The 22,389-nt window shown below is 40.6% G+C and overlaps 1 protein-coding gene across 5 annotated transcripts in view; it reads right to left on the bottom strand.

The window, feature by feature from the left end:
- drp2 (dystrophin related protein 2) overlaps window positions 1-22,389 on the bottom strand; it is a 155,465-nt gene that overhangs the window by 120,624 nt on the left and 12,452 nt on the right. Inside the window, exon 1 of one of the 5 annotated variants that reach the window (XM_020590530.1) lies at window positions 4,375-4,393. The exons of the other annotated variants lie outside the window; for them this stretch is intronic. The gene's annotated coding sequence lies outside the window, so the exon portion shown is untranslated. Of the gene's footprint in view, window positions 1-4,374; window positions 4,394-22,389 lie in introns of those variants that run through there. 5 annotated transcript variants of the gene reach the window in all.

Below are 22,389 nucleotides of genomic sequence, written 5' to 3'. Positions count from 1 at the left end.
AATCTGTTTTTTTTATCCCACCTGGGAGGCCCAAACTCTAAACTTTACAGCCCCTTATGAATATCTATGATGACATCTTGTGTTATTCTTTGATACCATGGCTAATAAATACAACCATTAAATCTGTTTTCACATACATTAACAGTGCCCATGATGCAGAGTAAGTGAATAACAATTTTACTGGGCAACAGAGGCCTATTAAAGTTCCTAAGCTTGCTGAGTGCCTCCAGTGAACCTCACTTAAGAATTTACACTTAAAAAATAAGTTTTCTCCTGCACAACTTTGCACGAAGGAGGAGAGGTGCACAATCTTCCAGTCCATGTAAGCCTCTGGAAAATGTTTCTTTCAGGCACTGTTCCAGTATCAGCTCACCTCAGCCACAACCCTCTATTAACCATCAGTAAGGCCATTTTAATTTCTCCTTTTCTATCTGTTCTGCATACCTAAAGTATATTAACGTGAACCCGTATTAAGCTAAAAATGTTTTTAAGGTGAGTTCCAACAATGGACCACACAACCCTTGACACAGGCAAGGCCTTCATGTCAGCATTATTCATTCCTATACCGTAAAATCCATTAGATATAACTGCATTTTTTATGAAGCGAGCAGTATTTAATCAATAGAAAGGCTTTCATATTTAGGAGAGGTCACTGGGTTTGTGTGAGGTTGTCTTAGAATCCTCCTTGAGGACTCATCCAGGTCTATTACCCTCCAGGTCAGCTTCACGCCGCACCCTGATGATCACACTCAGAAACTGGAAGACCTCTATCAGGTCTTATAATCACCCACCATGCTGCTGTAATGGGTTCTCTCTTGACACTGGTAGATTGTTATCTTGATCTGGTTGATAGGTTACAACATTCGCTATCTCGAGGGCAGAGCGACCTGAGACGATGGAGTTAAAAACAGATTTTATTTTATTTATCAGTTATTGTGTATATTGATTTTAGTCAGGGGGAGACCCTGCACTTCCACTTCCTAATAATTAATGCTACAGGATCATAATCATCCATTATGACCTCACTGACTCCTCTGGAATAACAAACCAGAACATTACAGTAAGATGTGTAAAGCAGAGCTACCATCTAACTATTTACTACCCATAACCAAGGGTGCAGGGAGAGCACAGGGGACACGACTGCTCCATGGATAAAGAGGATTAAGTTGTCCCCTGCAAAAACCCCAAACAAAACAAAAAAGTATTGCATGGGATTTTTAGATACAACCGGTTCTTTTATCTGAAGACCCCAAGAAGTAACACTCAGGAAACAAGAATCAGCTTTACGTAGATTTATTTTCTTCTGGTTAAATGCAGAGTTATTACAGCGCTGGGCTCTGAGAGATGACAAGTCCCAAGAGCTCTGATAATCGGAAGTAATTCACATATATCTTCTCGGGCTGGGACTGTCCTGAACATGGGTGAAACTCATTATCTTTTAATCTGTTGACTCAAGGTTCATACAAATATGAACTCATATTATCTTCTAATCTGTTGGCTCCACACTCACAACATGAACTGGACACAAGGTTCATGCAAATATTCTAGAATGTTCAAATAAGCAGTGTGTGTGTGTGTGTGTGTGTGTGTGTGTGTGTGTGTGTTGTTTTCAGGCGTTTAATGAAACACAGACAAATAGTCATACTGAACTTTTCCATTATAAAAGCAAAATAATACTGATGATAAGTAGAAAAATAACTTTAACTCCTGAAATCCAATCCTAACAGGATCAACTGCGCTTCCTATTATAAACAGGGATTTGATGGTGACACTCTTCCCCACAGGTAAAACACAAACACCAACAAACGTCTCTTGATACTTCCAGCTAAGAAGAATTAGTTGCAACTAGACAGAACTCAGAGAGTGCAGACCTCCACCAAGGGCAAGTCAGGTTCTCCATAATGCCATTATACCTAAAAGCAATATTCCAATCATAGTTTGACCCTCATAACATGATTGCTTGACCATATAAACCTGGTGGCACTTGGAATGACACTGACATTATTATTAGTGTGAAAGTTAATCAAGAAAAATGATAGACACGGCAGACATTCACTCACTGGTTTGGGGTAAAATGGGGACTTCAGCGGAGCTGGACCCAAATACTCAACTATTCAGATGTTCCTTTGTTGGGTAGGTAACCAGGTTTCAATTTTAGCATTTGAATATTCGAGACAGCAGGAGATTTCAGTGCAAGTCAAACCCTATCTCGCCAAAAAATACCATCCAAATCCATTCAATACTTTTTGAGTTATACTGTTAATAATTTGCTGAATTATCATCCAACTCTTACTTCAATAGGACAGTTGTGCACCTCACATCTTACAAGTCAAAGCAAAATAGACTGTAACCTAAATCTAGCAAGATGAAAAGGAAGGACAAATTCACATAAAAATAGTTTTTGCCCACATTTCTGGATGTATTTTTGACATCCACCACTCACTTGTCCCAAGGAATAGACAGGCTTTCATTTTATCAGCTGTATATAAAATAAAAAATTGATCGATCGATACAATCCACACCAATTCTGAGACAAGTGTCCACCCTCCACTTTATGCTACGTCTATTTTTTCCACTGTTGGTAAACAAAACAAAATCAATAAATAAAATAGTGGCCATTTATTCCTGCCGAGCCTACATTAAAACTTTTTCCCTCCAATCCCTTTCTGCTCTCAATCAGCCTGGTGAAGACAGTTTGTCCAGAAGCTCCTCAGGAGCTGTGCTGCTGACAGCCCTCAAAGGAGAATGACCAGGCAGAGACAACTGAACAGTGGTTTTAATCAGTGTGGACTCAACAAGCCAAACACTTCAGTAGCAACTGTGCACCGCTCACGTCTCCTGCATGGAGGTAGGAGTTTACCTAATGTCACAGATGTGAAGTGAACTTTTGCATTTCTACTGTATTTGTCAATCTTCCCTCCACCTAAACCATATCATAGTTGACATGCACACATACTGCAGAAAGAAGATTTCTGGAACACTGGCATTAATCAGTGAATGTAAAATTGATGTCCTTGTCTGGAAATCATTCAGCCCCTTTGAGACAAATGATTTGGTTTATGAGCCTGCAAACTCCACCCTCACAAACCTAATTTAGCACACAAGTGTTTTCAGCAACCAGGCTCTGATAAACTGACTGCACATTACCTGCCAAGCACCAAATGGTAGACAGAGATATTTAGCAAATAGCTGGTGAGGAAAGTGAAGTATTTACCAGTCAAAGAGTCAGTTTGGTCTTTCATTTGCCCAATGGATAAAAACAAAACCCTGTATGAATGCTAATGTGGCTCCATGTCTGCTGGAGGCGTTAAAAAAAAAAGCAACAGCTTTACGAACTATGCATTTGCCACAACAACTTTACAAAAGCTCAGCATCCCTAGGAACTGTGTTCTATTTAGAAGCTTCCACACCTTACAACTTGCATCCAGTGCTAATAGCCAGTGAAGGCGCAAAAAGTACAGAGCCCCTTGTAAAGCAAAAGTAAGGTTGTGGTGGTGAAGAAGACTGTAACGTCTGATTTGCATGCCGGAGCCCAGAGTTCTTGTCCTGTCACATAGGTGCAATTAATGCCATAAACATGGTCTTACTTTGTCATAACCACAATCTTCTCCTCATGCTATTTTTCTTGTGCATAAACATTGCTACTGAAACTAATCAGGGTTTTTGCAGACTCATCCACTATGCTGTCTGGTGATAGGGCAAACTCAATAAATTCAGTTTTAAATAGGTTCTACTGCAAATTATTTAAAAATATTTTACATGATGTGTGATGTGGACACAACTGTTAAGTGTTACAACTTGAATCATTAAATACAAAAGTGTAAAGCAGAATTCAATCTAGTGCCACCGCCAAGCCATCTGCGCTGTTCTTATTTTTTCACACCACAATAGCTGCATAACCCACATATGCAGGAGAAATATGTCGGTAAACCATTTATTGTTAATATTAGTTTTCCTTGCAAATGGAACGGGGCTTCCTCACAACGTCTATTGTTCATGTTTGCTATATACCGGCAAGCCCTCGTAATTTATTGTCAGGGTCACAGCATAATAAGAACCAGAGCTTGATTGATGCAGGATACAGACAGAAAACACAGAGAGAAAACAAGCAAGTGTGAAGTGCTTGTCCAGATTCCAGGAACTGGTTACAGAATATCAGTCATCTTCCTCCTCCACAGCGTGTAATAAAATGACTAGAAGAGTGTTGTTACAGTATGTGTTGGATTAACGCAGGCCAGAGACAGCCTCTTCATCACCAGACAAGGGCAGAGAGGGATGCAATCTAATGCCTAAAGAAACTGTCAAATTATAATGAGTTTCGTAACAAGAGAGGACGAATGCTTTCTGTCATCTTTTCAAGCTTCATCTTCTTACCATGATTCTGTTAGGTGCCGTTTGCACAAGTCAGTGTGCGAACGAGGAAAGAGGCGGATCCGGGTAGCCGACTTCAGTGTAAGCAGTGATTTATTATATACAGTGAGCAAGGGAATGACAATACACAGAGGGAAATAGTACGTAGTCCTGTAGATGAGTAGTAACCGGGTGTCGGACCAACAGCAGGAGGCGAGGAGATGGAGAGCTGGGCCGAGCTGCGTAGGTGGGGTCACTCATGGGCTGGTCGACGGTGGAGGAACAGTCCTTCGGGGAAACACAAAACAGTAGCTGGCAAGGGGATAAATACATACAAAACAATGACAACGCACAGAGTAAAGTTGGCCTAGTGACTAGAAAGAACTGAGGAGTGAAACCGGGTAATATAGTAAGTGACCTAATCAAGTGCAGCTGGTGATAAGGGAGTGAGGAACAGGTGAACGTGATTAGTGTAAATGGGCAAGAGACAGTAGGAAAGGTGAGGGAGGCCAGAGCGGCCGAGCAAACCTGACAGATTCAGATGTGTTTGACCAGAACCTTTGTGACCTGACCAGATTTCATTAAACTCCCACCACACACACAGACGCAATGTTTGTGCCTCCTTTCTAGTATTTTCTGAGTAACGATTATGTCTAAACCAAGTAAATACACAGACTTATGTTTGAAACTAAATAGAAATATATGCAGACACTTCTGGTGTAAATTGTTTTTTTTTAATTTTGTATTCCAGGAGCAAAATGCATGACTGCGTCTGACCTCACACTCCTTCTTTTTCTCTTTTTGTTAATCCCACATAAGAGTTTATTCTATATAGTGCAGTAGTAGTGAGTCCTAAATCCTGGAACTGAAAAATCGTTTAGTCGAGGAACCAGGGTGATGCCAACTTCCAGGTTGGCCTACAACATCCTTACAACATTCAATATTGAGCAGTAAAGTAAAGATTTCTGACATTTTATGTCATTATTACCACAATAGTATTTTTAGACATTGCACTGAATTGTTTCCAAAGTAGTGTATATGTCATGGACACTACTTGTTTCACACCACGGTGGGAGTCTTTGAAGACGCTACAGTGCATAAGTTTAACACTGAATTTGGACACTCATATAAAATAGGGGAGGGTAAATATAATCACTATGTAGGACATAGGGGGTGATTTTAGTTGCAGCCTACAAACAAAAAATAATCCTACATCTACCAACCACAACTGCTCCTTCAAATGAAGCCCTTATGAAAGAGAGGCAGACTTCGCACAGATTCCTTTTGTGGACACCCACTCACACACATTTCCAAATTCACATGCAGAAATTTTACTATGTGGGATTTACAATCCTTCTCTTACATTTACTTTCTATCCTGGCTGTCATCTTGAATTTGAAAGGAGCTGCTCCTTATCAGAGGGCTGCACCTCCTCCCACTGCCTCCACTCTGAACCTGTCAGGAATTTTAGCTGAGGACAAAAACAAGGCAGCTAACCTTGTCCTTGTGCTAACTGTGCTAGCTGCCTTTAAAGTCCTGTTGTTATTAGACTTCCTGGGGGCTAGTTCCCCCACAAATCACCAGGGTATCTTCCCCCTAACACCTGTCATATGTTTCCCAGTGCTTCCTCTTTTACACTTAGTTTCTTGAAATGCCAGAGTTCAGTGGCAAACCAGGGCAGTGCTCAGCTTAATGTGACAGAGTTATGTTGACAGATACATGGCTCCCTCAGTTCACCCCAGAGCCTCAAGATACCCCAGCAAAATAAAGTGACATTTCAAGATGACTCCCTCAGTTCACCCCAGAGCCTCAAGCACCCCAGGAAAATAAAGTGACATTTCAAGATGGATGATGTTTAGAACTTTTATTTCAGGCATTGAAATTATCCAAGGTTAAAGAATATAAACTAATGCAATCAGGGCATTGATTTTCAGAAAGAAAATGGCTATCCAGAGATCAATTGATAGCAATAAAGAAAGGCCATAAATAAGAGCGCTTACAGTATTGAGCAGTGCTCTCCAACAATGCACTATTACTGTCCTTTTGTTTTCAATTATAAAATGCAATGTTCAAATGCTATTTAACCAAAAGCATTTCTAACACTGTGTGTTTTACAGAAAAAGGAACACCTTCTTCAACGCAATTTATCCAAAGTCATACCTGTGAGTCAGGCAGTTCAGCATTCACTTGAATGTTAAGTCATCATCCCCTCTGCAGGGGAATGCTATTCACCTCTCACCTGGTAAGAAAGAAGCTCAGCCACTGGAAAATTACTACCTTTCCCTTTCAGTTTTTACATCCTATGTACCTTTTTTTAATAAGATACGAGAAGCACAAGAGCAACTTTGTATCCAAAACTGCATGAATGAATGTGACAGCGTGTGTCATTTCAATGAGAAAGTTGATACCACAATACAGGTATGAAGCCACAGTCAGGAGAAAGCATAGGTTTATATAACAAAGAGAGGTACAGCATGAGGAAAAAGCTAAACTAGGTCCATCTGAGGGTCATGTTCTGCAAAGAAACAAATGTTGTGCAAACACATTAAAAGGAAAAAAGTGTTTAAAAATGAGCCAAGCAGACACACGTCAAAATGGAGAGAAAGATGGCTGCCAAAGAGAGGTGAGAGACGCAGTGTTGTTTAAATACGGGGCAAGGGCTGTCACTTTTTATTTGAAATTTAAACATGAAAAAATGGATTGTTCACACTTTAATGGCCAGTTCAAGCTCAAAATCTATAGTCTATGAGCACAACATAGTGTGTGAAGGAGTTTGCTTTGTGACCCAGAAGGGGAAGTTCCTAAAATCAGCATCATAAAAAAATCACCTTTTCATTATCAGTAAAACAGAGTTATCTTCAAGGATATGTGGCCAATTTGTGCAACACCACAGGAAGGAAATATAAGGACTGTACTGAAGGGTAATGAAACACACTAACTGTGCACATTTTCAGTCTCTCCTAAAAAGAATTCACAGCACTGCACTTATTTGTAAATGATAAAAGGACAGAAATTGGGTAAGAAAGAGTTCAAGAGAGAAGATGAAACAGTGCCCTCATCTCCACACACCTGAGCAATGGTTGATTAAAGTGGGCATTGGGGGTGTGACGATACACTTGGCTCACAAGACAAGACGATACACGATATTAGGTTCATGCAAACGAGACGAGACAATATTTTAACACTATTTTTAAGAAATTTCAGTGATAAAATACAAAAATAGCCTTTTGTTCAACTGAAAGTCACAAAATACAAAACAGTGCAGGTGCATTTTAAATGTTTTAACTAATCATCTTGTAATGAATGCCACTTCAGTTCTACTTTCTGAGAATGAATTATATGTAGTAAAAGATGACATGCAGGCCCTGTAAAAGGTTTTGCCACAAACTCAGCTGACTGGCTTCTCTCCTGTGTGATTTCTCTTCAGACCTTATAAATGTGCATGAACTATGCAAACTTCTAATTTATCTATCAGTGCCGACACACTGGTGGTAGAATTGGTGCTAAGGTAGAATAGGCTACATCAGCAGCATGACTAACCAGAACACAGTGGAAACCCACGGGCTGGAAACGTGAATGAAGCCACTCATGTCAACTCGTTACATCATGGCCATATCGTGCATGCCAACAACACTCCCCTTGCAAACCCTCACTCCCCTGACCAATCTAGCCCCTTGTGTTAAAACAGCAGGAAGTTGCATTTTTGCGTTCGTATCGTCACACTCCATCATTCTGGCCTGGTTGTGTTATGTAACGATATCGTGAGACAGATTTTGCCTCGTTAAGAAATACCATCACATTTTAATATTGTGAGATCTCATGCGTGATACACCTACACGCCTAGTGGGCATGACTGGCAGGTTATCAGTTTCATGAAGTCCTACAAATTGTTGAACACTGCTCCCTTAATTCCAGCCTTGGACAGTTGTGGTGTGAGAGGTTTCTGACAACATTCAACCATCCAACAAGCATTTCTGTTGAAGAGGCAGTTGTCCAAGAGCCAATCGAACACCATGACCACCCTTTAAACTTAATATCAAACAACAACAACAACAACTGATATGGAAATTCAGCCCAAATCTGCACAGTGTCTGCCCATCATAAAGCATTACCATAATTAGTTACTGCATTAAATCTTGATAGTTCACACAAAAACTACAACAAAAAATCAGCAAGTTGTCATTTCACAAGACAAGCTAAGTGACGTCCTGCAGCCTCATCATCGCCACACAACCAGCTGCACCCAACCAGGTAACAGCACAGTTACTTTTAAGGTTGGGTATCATTCCAAAATGTTGTTACCAGTACCGATATCAATACCGGTTCCTAAATGATACTTTTTTTAATACAAATTTTAACAAAAAATATATATATGTATACATACACTACACATTTGTTTTATTTTTCGGTTCCTTTGCTTTTTTGTGCACTTAGTTTTATAAGATAAAAAGTAAACCTATTTACCACAACCTTAAGATCTGTTAACATTAACATCAAATAAAAATGTAGCATTTTTTGATACTCGATGGTACTGAAGTAATTCAATCGATGCCATAAAAGTATTCAAGTTCAATACCCAGCACTAGTTACTTTTACTTTTGTTTTGTTTTTTCATGGATTTAACAGCCAACATAGCTTGTAATTAGTAAACGGTGCTGACAGGTGGATTTTCATACCTTGGACATATTTTTGGTCTTTATGCTAAGCTAAGCTAACTGTCTCCCTGCACCATTACATATGCAATGGACAGATATCCACCTTCTTATCCAAATCATCAAGAATGTTGAGCTACTTTATTCCTCAGGCTTAAACAATAACAACACTGGATTTACTGTATTTCAGTGTAGCACATAAGTTAATCTAAGTGACACATCTGTAATTTGACTATCCTATTTACCATAACAAAATATCGGATTTATAAATAAGCCCTGGTAGCACATTTACATATTAATGTCTCACTTCAAAGTCCTCTGGTATCAGTGAAAAGCAAGATAAAGCATGAAATAAACTTCTGTGAGTGAAGGCCCAATGAAATCCACATCAATAGGCTTCTTGCATTTAAATAAGAAATATACAACAAACAAAGGAGGAGTGGTGGAAATTCCGTGCCCCTGAGCCAGACATCCTAAGAAGAATAGACTCCTTCCACTGCCAATTCAGTTAAGCCTACGCAGCAAATTTCACACAACCATTTTGCGCTCTGCTGATAAAACACTTTGAAAGCCCAATGACACAGACAATGTCTTCAGATAGGAAAAGCCATGTTTTGTCCCCATCCTTTTTCATCAATGTCCCAAATACAATCGAGCCTAACTGAGCAGTGGAATAGAAATACCCAACAAAACTGACTCCAGCATCAATCACCCACACTCACACTTCAAACAAATTGTGTGGTGTGTGCGGCTGAAGCAGCGCTACTAAAAACCTGATTGTATTCTGCTTATTAATCGACTTAAACCGTATGAGCAACACTTTCATAAGCAACGTTTGTGACTAGGTCTATTAGGCCTTTGAAGAGGATCTGGCACAACAGCACTAGAACCCTGCACCTGTCGCCCTCTCATTCACACCCCACTCAATTTCTGTCAATGAATGTAGCTCAGTTCATTTCCATGTCCCACTCTTTACTGATGAATAAAAAAGACATCACTGATGAATAAAAGCGTGCTTTTATTGCCTCATAGAAGGAAAAATGAGATGGATTATTGAGTGAGAATCCCTTATATCGCATAAGGTCTCCACCTCATTGGGCTTCATTGGTCTTGTGTGGAACTGCCTTGTTTTGATTAAGATTTCACATCTGGGAGCCTGATGTATAGTGCCATCATCTACACCAGTGGAGCACAGAATAAACTCACAAGCCCTGGTTGGTAGAATTTTTCCCCTCGTAGCCTGCCTGGGGACTGACGGGAAAGGTTGCTCAATTAAAAGGCACTTTGGAAAGTCATCCCCGAACCCTGTTTGCTTCTCATGCCTACCGAATGCACTGTCCTCACAGGCTCATTAAAACAGGTAAACAGCAATGAAATGAAGAAAGTGTCAAGTGTTTTTAATTAACTTGACACTTAACTAAACTCCACTAAACACTGATCATCTAATTACAACTTAATAAACATACACACAGCTTTGGATCTGGTGTCTTTCCAAAACCATAAACACAAGCGCAAAACTGTCAGGAATGGATTAAACAGTGTATCTTTGAGGTTTGTTTTAAAAAACAAAGGTTTGTCCCATACGCTGGAGCACTTTTTTAAAGATTTGTTAGAGTGAGAGAAAGATGGAAAATGTAAAACTTATTTAATACATTTTATTTTTATTACAATTAATTTTTCATTTTAAAAAAAGAAGTTACAAAACTGTTGCTGTCGTTTCTTAGAAAGAAAGAAAATCGGAATCAGCAGATCAGATTTGGAAAAGCACAGGAATCAGCCAAGAGAAATGCAATCGGTGCATTTCTTATTAAGGGTGTGACCCAGCGGGAGGGTCCCGCCACAGGTGGCTTGCTGCTAGCTGTCTAGCGATCTCCATTCACATTCCACCTTTTTGCCAGATTAGCCGGAGTTAGGTGGAGTGAAGCACTACCAAGACAGCAAGTGCCAGACTTGAGCTTCAAAACTGTTCTTCAGAAAACTAATGGGTGACATCTCAGGGTTCATCCATCTTCTACATTCAGTCAATGGTAGCAATGTCTGATAAAAATCTGCTAGTGACAGATATCAGCCAGCAAAAGTCAATAATTCGTGGCTAGAATTGAGAATAATAAATTCTTTCAACCTCTGTCAGACCCTTTGTTTTAAAACTTAGGTGGAGCTTTGAGTGGTAAATCTCCTGCCTTTTTCACAGTAAACTGCATGTGTCCTGCGAGAGCAGTAGGACCGACAACTGCAGCAGCAGGCTTAGCAAACAGTCAGTTCCCCTCCAGTCCCAGCTGATGATACAGTGCCTTGTATTGTTAGCCGCAACAGCATGAAGGACTGAATATGTGGCCTGAGAAAAGAAAAGCTGCCCACACTGTACTTTCCGACAATAGCAGGGCGGATGGACTGAGTGACCACCTGACATTACAGCCACAAACATTTTTATTTCTGTTTTTTGTAGGCTTTATGCTCTTCTCTGAGGCAGTGATCAGTGCCTCTCGTGGAGAACAAGAGCAGTTCCACACCCACCACAGTCAGCTCCATCACCTCTAATCCAGCCAACAAGCGCCCTGCCACTGCCTTGGCCCCCTTTCACAGCTTCAAAGCACTGCTTTACTCATTACCCTTGGGCCAGAGCTGCACTTCTCTGGACCACACTGACATTCAGACACTATTTAGAGCCATTAGAGCACCAAGGTCAGCACTTAGCTTACATTTTCACAGCTTCAGGCAGCACTTTTTTCATCTTTATACTGTATCTGTTATTGTTGTTTTTTATGGCATGCTGCACATTGGGCAGTGTATTGCTCATTAGTTTGGCTGCCTGGTGCTGTAACATGGGGAACGTGGGGGTAGAATGCCAGAAGATTCAAGGCGACATTTTTAGTCAACACAGTTACAGCATCTTATGAATAACTAGCACCACAGGCTATCGCTGTAACCCTGTGGAAGATTAATTAAGGCAAGGGCCAAGGATATGTCATTTTTAATCAACAAGATAAAGTATAAACATGAATGGCAACCGATGACAGACCACAAGGCGAGTTCTTCTAGCTTCATTTGATTGAGCAGTCAAGGTCCATACATTTTTTAATGGACCAAAGGTTGACTTGGTAAGAGCGCAAAATGAAATATGGCTTCCAAAGTCGAGTGCACAACCCTTGAAAATAACAACACAGGCTATCACAATTTGACAAATATTCCTATCAACAAAAAAATAAATAAAATAAAAAGGATAAAAACTGAAATATCCGACAAATTATTTGGTGATCCTGTCCCTATTTCACTGTCAGAAGCAATCGGCAAAGGTAGTACAGAGCTACTCTCACAATTCAATTAGGTTTACTTTTTCTAGCACAACTTTTTTTTTCCCACAGCGACATAGCAACGAACAAGAACCTACACAAAGCATTTTTACATAACCTGTGAAATCATTTGGCAGTGGATAAAAGAGATGCAAGTACGTAGTGATCATAACAGAGTAACACTCTGTAAAAGGTGTTAAAGTGCAAATTGAGATAACTTTTAAACCACTTAAAATCTGACTGAGAAATACCTGGCTTTAGAATTACTTAAAAAGAAATCATAAAACTGCACTGTTCTGTGATAATCACAACCTGAATAGTGCTTCACAAGAAGAGGTATTATGAGAGTATAAAAAAAAAGCTTGGGTTCAATTCCTCTACTCCTATTTCAAGGTGATGATATATTTTCATAGGATATCCTTCCTTATGAAATAATGAGAATGTATAATGGAGAGCAACTGAAATGAACGTCATGATAGCTTCGGCTGGGAGCAGCATATTCAGTAATTGCATTAAGATAACATGACCATTTTACTTGCTGGGTGTTTTTGTTAAGCCCTGCAGCCATGGGCTGACTGAGTTGCTTCTGTTTCTTTTCCCCATTTAACATGTCTGCCAATTGATCAGTTCCTCTGGAGCAAATCCCAGTGTCACATCCCAGCTGAGTAAATGAGCAAGCTGTAAACTATCTTTATTTTCCTAATGACAAATGCAATTCTACTGCAGGGATACATTCATATTTGAAGCATTACTATACCTCACTTCAAAAGGTTTCAATGAATCAGCAAGCTTTTTTTGTAGATGCACAGCAGTGCACAGCTAAGACTGCAGCCCCTCATTGCCTGGCAACTCCCCAAAGGCTGCTATTGCTCATTCACAGCTCTGTGAGATGTCAACGCCAAACTCATCTTCACCCCAGGCCAAATATTGCTGAACAATGCCTTGTCATATTTGCACAATGCGGAGACTAATATGTGAAGCGAAGCAGGCATCAACAAACCTAATGTCACCGTTTGACATATTGACCGAGGGAGAGGAGGAGGGCGTGTGTTGTGGTGCATGTGGTGAGGAGGTATAAGAGGAATGTGTGTGTGTTAAACAGAGAAATTCCTCCAACATTTATTCCAAACATTAATTTCATTTCACTATCAGAGCCATTTCAGGGTTGAGGAATGAAAGAAGAGCAGGAACAAATTGCTTTCAAGTTCTACTGAGCATTCCCTCTAGATGGCACAGACTGGGACGCCTCTCCCTCTAATTAAATGTCCCCTGTTGTATTTAAAAGCATAAGATGTAATTAGAACATTTAGTTTCATTAAAAAAAACACTTTAAATTTCTTTCCTCCTACATGTCACTGTTTAATTATATTCAGCATATCGTGGAGTCCCGACAGGAACAGAGAGTTGCTATAGAGATGACCACGGCTGAGCTGTGCTTGGAAGTCCTTCAGAGTAGTCAGCCTTCACACAGCAAACCCAGCACACACACACAAACCAATCCAGTATATGCTAATATACACAAGGAGGAGACTACCTCTATCATTTTGCAGAAATACAAACCCTATATGCAAACATGTGTGCAGCCCATTCTTAGCAGCTCAGCCAATTGGACTGCCACAGTTGTGTCGAAATACATTTCCCTGAACCAAACTTTATCCTAACCAAAACCATGGGGGGGGGGTACTAGAAACAGCTTTAACAAGTGGAAACACATCTTGCACAGCTTGACAGATCACGGCACGACATCACCACCAAACAGCAAAAAAAAAAAAACAAGCACATTATTGAATCAGGTGCCAGATTCTTGCACAGATACAAGCCACAGAGGATGCACCCCCCACCTCCCTTCTCCCCTTCTAAACCACCCTCCCCTCCTTCTTTGCCTGCCTCTCAGCATCCTGGAGCTGCAGATGCTGCCGAAGGCGTCTTCACGGCTCTCCCTCGCTGCCTTGACTGGGGCTTTGAAGGCAGCACAGCAGAAATCAATGGCGACGTGATGGTTGCTGTCACAGTCATTAGATCCCCTTTTCTGATGGAAGAATGGACTGCATTCAATGTCCTCAGTACAGATCAATTATCCTAAAAGAACAACATCACCAGGGCGCCACACACACACATACTCTCGGATGCTCATTTTTCGGACCCATTTGCCCATACCCTCTTCATTAGCTGTAACATCGATGCTGAAAGGCATTTTTACAGAGAGACTCACTGGCCATACCAGGGATTTATTCTCTGCTTTACAAATCAATAGTTATAATACAGCCGTCACTGGCAGCTGGCAGAAGAGAGGTTAGAGACATTACACAGATGGGCCTTTGTGTCATGCATAATATGCAGTGTAATGCTTCAGCATCTCGTAATGTTCAGCTTAGACATGGCTGCTTACGTTTGGTGTGTAGAGGAAGTGCACTCTCCTATAAAAATTCAAAGTGCAACACTAAGTTTAAAAACATAAACAACTCATTAGTGAATCATGAAGACCCACAGAAAAAATAAAAACACTTGAGACAAGAAACTAGTTCTGTTTGAGCATAAACTTTCTCTAAAGAGCAGCTGAGTTTTAGTTTTTGCTGACCTTGTTGTTTAATTTCCTCACCTTGCAGCAGTGATGTAGATGTCACTGATGGGTGAGGTTGCAGATGCTGGAAGGCAATGCTTGTTCACTACACAGGAAAGCTTTCCTTCTTTAAATTTCAATTCTGGCTGGCACACTGAACTTGACACCCTTGTGCTACTTAGTGATACAAATGGCTGGTTTAATAATAAAAAAGCCTGGCAAACAGTCCTTTCTCTATTGTAAACATTTGAATTGTAAAGTAAACATCACAATATCACACATCAGGGAGGGCTCATCAAAAGCATGCCAGCTCTGGATCATTCCCTTTATTACAGAATCATTTAGGAGCCATTAAGTGGCAATGCAGATGACAGAATCTGCTTCAGAGGAACATCGCCTGACTCAAACATCTGCATGCAGCGATGAGGGGATATTCATTCAGTGGATTAAAAAGCCAGGTCCCAGCAGTATCACACATGTCGAGCTGGCTCTGCAGTGGCTGATACAAAGGAACATCAGGCCTCCACACAACCTGTCACAACAACTCTGCCCTTTTTTTGCTGCAGGCTGAGCATAACAGCTAATTCTCACCCACAGATGAACTAACTTAGGAGTGTGTCCTCTTCACTTCTAACCCAGATGGTCTCTCGCTCTACATGGCTCTCTAATTCTAAATTCTGACAAAACCAAAGTCATTGTGCTTGGGCCTGAAAACCTTAGAAATCTGCTGTCTAACCATATAGTTAGTCTAGATAACGTGGCCCTGGCCTCCAGTACTACTGTGAGGAACCTTGGAGTCATCTTTGATCAGAATATGTCCTTTAAACCACACATAAACCAAGTCTATAGAACTGCCTTCCTTCACCTGCACAATATTGCCAAAATCAGGAGCATCCTGTCTCAAAGTGATCCTGAAAACCTGGTCCATGGATGTCCCAATAATTCCCTAAAAAGCCTCCAGTTAATCCAAAATGCTGCAGCCAGAGTACTGACAGGAACTAGCAAGAGAGATCATATCTCTCCCATATTAGCTTCTCTCCACTGGCTCCCTGTAAAATTCAGAATAGAATTTAAAATCCTTCTCCTAACATACAAAGCCCTTAATGACAAGGCTCCATCGTATCTTAAAGACCTCGTAGAGTCTTATCATCCTAACAGAGCACTTCGCTCTCAGAGTGCAGGTTTACTTGTGGTTCCTAGAGTCCACAGAAGCAGAATGGGAGGCAGAGCCTTTAGCTATCATGCTCCTCTCCTATGGAACCAACTCCCAGTCTCAGTTCAGGAGGCGGACACCCTCTCTACCTTTAAGATTAGACTTAAGACGTTCCTTTTTGATAAAGCTTATAGTTAGGGCTGGATCAGGTGACCCTGAGCCTTCCCTTAGTTATGCTGCTATAGGCCTAGGCTGCTGGGGGGCCCAGGATGCTCTGAGCTCCTCTCCTCTCCTCCTCATGTCACTAACTGTGCATCTCCTCTCTCCCTGTACCTTTCTGCAGGTATCCCTGGCTCTGGAGCTCTGTTTCTGATGAGTAGTCACCAGCCACATTAACCTGCCAGAGCGTTTGATTGTTTGTTGTTTTACTTACTGTGTCTTGTTGCTTTTCTTTTCTCTCTCCTCTATTCACTCACCCCAAGTGCTTGTTCAAGAGGGATTTGTTGGGTTTTTCTGCTATAATAATAAGAATAATAAAGTTTAGACCTTAGTGTGTAAAGTGCCCTGATAGGATTTTTGTTGTGATTTGGTGCTATACAAATAAAATTGAACTGAATCCAGAAAACATCAACATCATTCTCAATTATGCCAGATCCCAAATTAAATACTAAGAGTTGCTGGATGATGTCACATGCATTGCATAAAAAGCTGAACCAGATCAACAACGCCCCTGTCACACCCCCACCTCGTGGCATCAGTCCCCGCAGTCGAATGGATGAGAGAGGCTGCACTTTTTCAAGCAGAGTGAACTCTGTGTGAACGCAAGCTACCACTCAGATGAGTGCAGCTCTATGTGCAGCTCACACAAATATGAGGAGATGTTTCTGTGTGCATGCATGTCTACACACTGCTGTACCTGCGTGGGTGGTCGTGCACATATACATGTATGTTTGAGTCTCAGTGAATATCTACGTGTCCAGAGGAGCCGCAGTGAGCGAGTTACAGTGTGATGTTGAGTCTAAGCCGCTTTGCCTAAGGCTCATTACTCACAGACCACTGGAAGGAGGAAATAGGGAGAAGAGGAGGAGGGAAAATGAAAAGGCCACATGGGGAGCACTTACTGCTCTTTGAGCTTATCTCCACTGCTTTTTCACTAGGAAAGCAACAAGACTTTGAGAAAGGCACATGCACCCCACTCGAGACCTCACATCGTCCTACTCTTGTTTCTTTATGCCTCCCCACGGTGCACACCTCCCTCCTAACACACAGCTGCCTCTTCAAGCAGGAGAAGAAGAGTCAGCAAGGAAAAATAGGGTGGCTTGAAGTTAAACTGATACAATCAAAAATTAAGGATTCCTGTTATCCTGGAAACACATTTTATACCCACGCTTAGTTTAACTGGAAGCACCTCTCTTTAATGATAAAATTGTCAACAATATATATGTGATTGGATTAGATTAGTATTTACCCAAATGGTTATTATTAGAGCAGATATGGCTGATTACAGACAGGTTAAGTACAATCCTCAGTAATCAGCCCCATAAATGTATTAACCACACCACAATAGAACCACGTTAACCAAGGCCTCGTCTCTAAGCAGTGAATAAAACAACAAAAGGAACAAAGGAAACATCCCCACCTCTATACTGTATGAACAAGAGGTATTTGCAAAAAAAAAGTCAACAGGTTAAAGCTGAAGACTGTTTGTGTTTTGATGTTGAAATCTCAAATATTGCAGTTCCGAGCTCATGCTTTCATCTCTCCACCTCTAAGACTTTGTCGGTTCTGTCTGCTATTGTATTCACTGGGAATACAAATACCTAAAATAACACCATTCCCTCTGCTGCTCCTGTGCTGCCCTTTGGGCCCAGCACATCCAGATCATTAAACAGACCATTCTCAACCCTGCACTACTACCCTTGTACCAGAATTTTAAAAAGTATCACGCATGGCACTGAAAACACAAAACCTCTGTTTCAGTCTGCTTTGTCTTCTCTTGACATATCTACTATTAAAAAGGTACAAGATCATAAAAAGCACCTTTCCACGTCCAGGTAGAGTTCAGGTGCTGGCTACGATAAAAAGGAAAAGGGCCACACAGAGTATGATGATGTGATACATAAACACGCAAACAGAATGGGAGATACTAAACAGATGGGTGATAAATCAAAGAAAAGACCTGAGTTATCTCTTCCAGGATGACAATGGCCCCATCCATAGGGCACGAAGAGTCACTGAACGGTTTGATGAGTATGCAGCTGATGTGAATCACATGCTGTGGCCTTCAGTCACCAGATCTTGACCCAGTTGAACACCTATGGGAGATTTTGGAGGAATGTGTTACACAGCGTCTCCACCACCATCATCAAAACACCACGGGAGGAATATCTTTTGGAAGAATGGTGTTCACCCCTCCGGTAGAGGTCAGAGACTTGGAGAATCAATGCCACGGTGCACTGGAGCTGTTCTGGTGCCACGTGAAGGCCCAACACCTTATTAAGACACTATACCTTGGTTTGGCCTTTCATTTGTCACCTGTCTGTAGAAGAGATGATACGCCAGAGTCCTCTTAATTAAATACTTCACAACCTGAAAACTGAAGAGGACCTTTACATTTTATAAGACTCCATGATGACAGTAATGCTACCACTGCCATTTGTAGCTGTCAGAGATGTGAATAAAGGTGAGCGATCAGATCTGCGTATGGAAAGGGTTTGTGAGTTATACACATTCTGGAAACAAACAGTTTGAACTCCTCCCCTCTGGACGGCGCTTCAGGTCACCGTACACCAAAACAACCACACACAAGGACAGTTTCCTCCCCCGGGCCGTCATATTGATGAACAGTTAACCCATGACAAAACAACAACCCTCAACGCGATACCTTGAAAATATACATTTGTATATATCTATCTTAAAACTTCCATCTAAACTGTGTGTATATATTTTGTAAGTAGTTTATTTTTATTTTCCTAATGCACACTTTTTCTTTTCTTGTTTTCTCAATCTTATCTTGTCTACTTATTGCCTTATGGAAGAACACTGTACATGCACACCGAGTGTTCAACACACCCAGCCAATAAAGCCAGTTCTGAATCTAACCAGCTAATGTGGCTAGCTTAATTCCAGGATCGTCCCTGTCTTTAGTTCCTCTTTCTTTCTCTATATGATGAGATGCAAACTAAGCCTCGTTCAAAAAAAGATGAAAATAAGAGGATAGTCCGTTTCTTTGAATTTCTTCTCGCTCAGGACTGTATTAAGCCTTGAGATTTGACAAGCCTTGTCAAATCTCTTGTGTTTTGAATAAGAGCATAAAAGAGTGCACAGATAAGGACTGCCAGTCTGAATTCTGAGATAAGATTTGATGTTAAGAATGAATCTGTAAAAAAGACAATCAAGCTCCAGAGCATGAAGTAAACACAAGGCTGCCATTCAGAATAATAGCAGCTTTTGATAAACATCCAGGTGCTACTGAGGTCAGTGTCCATCTAGCTCAGGACCTGCTTCACGACAGTACTACATCTACTGTATCCGATGGGTACGCAGGTGATCAAACAGTGACTGATCTGAGCAGCAATTTAAAGATCGTGTCTTTGTTAAATTAATTTGCATATAGATTGAGATACAAGAACAGATGACTCTTTGAAGAATTCACTTAGTTCCTCCAGCCTATTATTTTAACTGAGCCCAGTGGTTAGTGCTACCACCTCACAGAAATAATTTGTGTAGAGGCCCATTGGTTCCCCAGTGCTCATGTGGGCTTCCTCTGGGTGCTACCTCATGCAAAGCAAGACAAGGTAACTGTATGGCACATTTCATCACAGGGTCCTTCAAAGTGCTTTACATAAGACATGGAGGCTAAAAGATACTGAGATAAAATTAATGAAATAGCAGGGAAAAGTCCAAGAAAAGAAATAATATATTGATATAAGAAGTGACACAAAACATAGTCTAAACAGCAGAGTTTAGATTTTAATTTAACAGCAACTGCAAAAGTCAAGTAATTAGAGTTGAGGCAAATGTCTGATTTTTTTTTAGGTTGGTTTCAGATATGTGAAAGATTTCTGCAGAAAACAGCTTCCTCATGTCCGCATTTAACTGTGAGAACAGCTATGAGACCACTGTCGGTCCAACAGGTGGACACAGTAGCAGAAGAACAGAAATATATTTTGTTGTAATGATTTATAAATTCTCTGACAGACTAGAATCCAGTGCAGAGATCTGGGAATTAAACCATTCGACTACAGTTTTAGTTAGTACTTCAGCAGCAGCTTTCTGAATGTGCTGCAGCCGTCTGGGTCTCTCACTCATTTCCCTTGAAAAACCAAATCTTTGCGGACTGTTTAAAATTTCAGAAGTCTGAAATGCTTTCCTGAAATGTCTTGAAAACTAACATCATTGTCAATGGAGGCCTGCACACAGAGGTGGACAAAGGGCTACAGTGAAATGTTTGTCAGCTGCTGCATGTAATGACAAATCATAGCTTAACCAGCTCAGATTAATAAATAAATCACTTCAGCCTGAATAAAAGCAGCAGTGCTTGCAGAGCTAAGGTTTATACTTTGTACCTATGCTTAAAAATGAACATCAAAGCTTGCTGATCCGTCTTTGGGAGTGACAGCTTTATAAGTCATATTCAAAGCAAGTGTATTTCCAACACACAGTATGCAGTTTGCTTGTAATTAGTCAATTTTATGAGCTTTTAAGGCCTAAAGGTTAAATATGTTTGGGATATCAATATTTCTTTAAATTCATACAACAAAATAAAGATTTAAAGGCATAAACTAGTAGCCTACTGAGCTTCACAGAGACCTGACACACAAACAAGTTTTTTTTTTTTCTGGGCTATGGTTTTTGAAAGCTCCTTGCACATGTAGAACAAGGTCACATCCAAGTTGTGGTGAGGCACACTGCACTGATAACCTCAATCCCAGGCTGACACTGTTAGTGATTTCACTTTTAGCAAGATGCCTGATTTCTACATAATCTGGGGAACTTGGAGTTACACTATGCACGCCTGTTTTCTAGCAACACGGACCAAGAGTTAAAAGAAAAGACTGAGAGACTGGGAAAAGCGAATCATTTAAAGTCCCCATGGCATGTTTGTTTTGCTTCTTTCTGGCCATTTAATATTTAATCTTTGGTACCTCTAGGTTATCTTGGAACCCCTCATAACTCCAAATAGTCTATAATTTTTTCAGAACAATAAAGCCAAAAAGCCTCTTCCTAAAAACCAGAGGATAGTTCATGAACGCGTACAACTCCTGCTGCCAGATGTCAGGCAAGCTTGCATGAACGCGCAACAGCCTGGATTTATGCCCATTCAAGGAGATCCTTAATCTATCAAGCAGTATCTATTTTGATAGAAAAAGTCTTGTGAGGCAGAGTTTGTGAGATGTGTATAAACCAAGTTACTTCTGCATAGAAATACTAGAACATATGTTCACCTCACTTTTTGATCTTTAGGTCAGGTCTAAGATGAAAACTCACTGCTGAAACATTGTACATAAGTCAAAGAACAAGGAAAAGCACCATGGGCCCTTTAAATGAAGCAAGTTGTCAAACAGCTGCAGCTGCTGCAGAGCTCAGGGAGGAAATTAAGGCATTTTGCAAACAATATAACAATCCTTATTCTCTGACTCATGTGAATATACACATATAGTTAGATTAGGTGTGACTTACACTCCTGGAAGAGGTCATTTTCCCCGATGTTAGGGAAAATCTGCTTAGATATCACAGAAAAAGTGGATCCTTCTAAATTCAGAACTTGGCAGAAAACCATCACGTCAAATTTGCTTTAGTCAGCCGTCTGTGCAACTGCGCATACTCAGCAAACAGGAACTGCTAATTTACAAAAATAAGCAAAAACAAGTCCATGTCAATTTCCTGTTTACAGCATTATGGGAACCGTAGTTCAATGATTATCTCCCAACATAACTGCTGAAATAAAACTAGTGGAAATGAGAATACATTTTATTTATTTATTAAATGTAGGCTACATGATGTGTATTCTAGATCTAATAGCCCAATTAAAGGCAATATGTTAAAAAAGAACATTAACATAATTTACAACATTCACATGTAGCCTACACAATGTATTTAAATACATCAACAGCACAGGTCTTCAGACTCTGGTTGGTGAAGAGCAAATATGCCTCAACAAGAGAAATAAGATGGCACTGCTTGATAACTGAGTGGGTGCATCAAGTGTCTAGCAAACATGCTGCTCCAGCTCATTTGTGATGCAGAAAGGCAAACGAAGCCAAATCATTTAGACCTTACCCAGAGTCACACCATGGAAAAACACCATCAAATTCGGGCCACCGCAGAATCTGCCAATCAAATGTTTACTGATGAAAGCAAAATACTGTACCTTGTAGGGAA

This window comes from Monopterus albus, unplaced genomic scaffold, assembly GCF_001952655.1.
Source record: "Monopterus albus unplaced genomic scaffold, M_albus_1.0 scaffold2.1, whole genome shotgun sequence".
Classification (NCBI taxonomy): domain Eukaryota; kingdom Metazoa; phylum Chordata; class Actinopteri; order Synbranchiformes; family Synbranchidae; genus Monopterus; species Monopterus albus.
The sequence above is the reverse complement of the archived record's forward strand: the minus strand, read 5'-3'. Positions and strand labels throughout refer to the sequence as shown.